Consider the following 712-nt stretch of genomic DNA (forward strand, 5'->3'; position numbering starts at 1 on the left):
CATTCATTTAGCTGGGGTTTAAGAAACTCCTCATAGGTTCCAGCACCCCTGGGAAGGAGGGAAGAGGGAGGAGTTGGCTCAAGTGGCTCTTCTGGGAGCCTCCGAAGGCCCTAGGATCCTCAACGCAGACGCTTCTGGCTGTAGCCGCCTCTCTATTCCCAACACCGTGGGAACCAACAGCCAGCCCAGTGAGATTGCATATGCCGTTCCAACGTTTCTTCTTTCTTTTCTTCTTTTTTGGTGGGGGCCAGTGAGAGGAGCTCCTTAGAAGAAGGGTGAAAGAGCGAAAAGCGCTTCCTGCACGGCTCATTTCTGTGTAGTCCACATTCCCGGGCTTTGGAAGCAGCCTGTGTTCCCAGGTTTAACGGTAGGGGGCAGCATTGTGGCCGGCAGCCCACCCGGGAGCAGTCGGGTTAACCGAGCTCCCCAGCCCCAGGGAAGTCCAGCGTGCGGAATATCCGCGACTCCCCGCTGAAGGGGGCCGGGTGAGGAGACCGCGAGCTTTCTGGACCTTCAAAGAAACAGCCACACACCTTCCGGCAGCCTCCGGATACTGTATTCCGGTTTTAGCGAAAAGCCTTTCTCCTCGGAGCTCTGCCTCCCGAGAGCTCCACGCCCGCCCCCGGTCCCGGCCGTGCCCCCGCGGGGAAGGGCGCGCTCAGCAGCTGGGGTTGAGCACGCGGCAGGAGCAGAAGATGCGGAAGAAACGGCA

This window comes from Fukomys damarensis, unplaced genomic scaffold, assembly GCF_012274545.1.
Source record: "Fukomys damarensis isolate Sample0158 unplaced genomic scaffold, DMR_v1.0_HiC HiC_scaffold_22, whole genome shotgun sequence".
Lineage (NCBI taxonomy): Eukaryota > Metazoa > Chordata > Mammalia > Rodentia > Bathyergidae > Fukomys > Fukomys damarensis.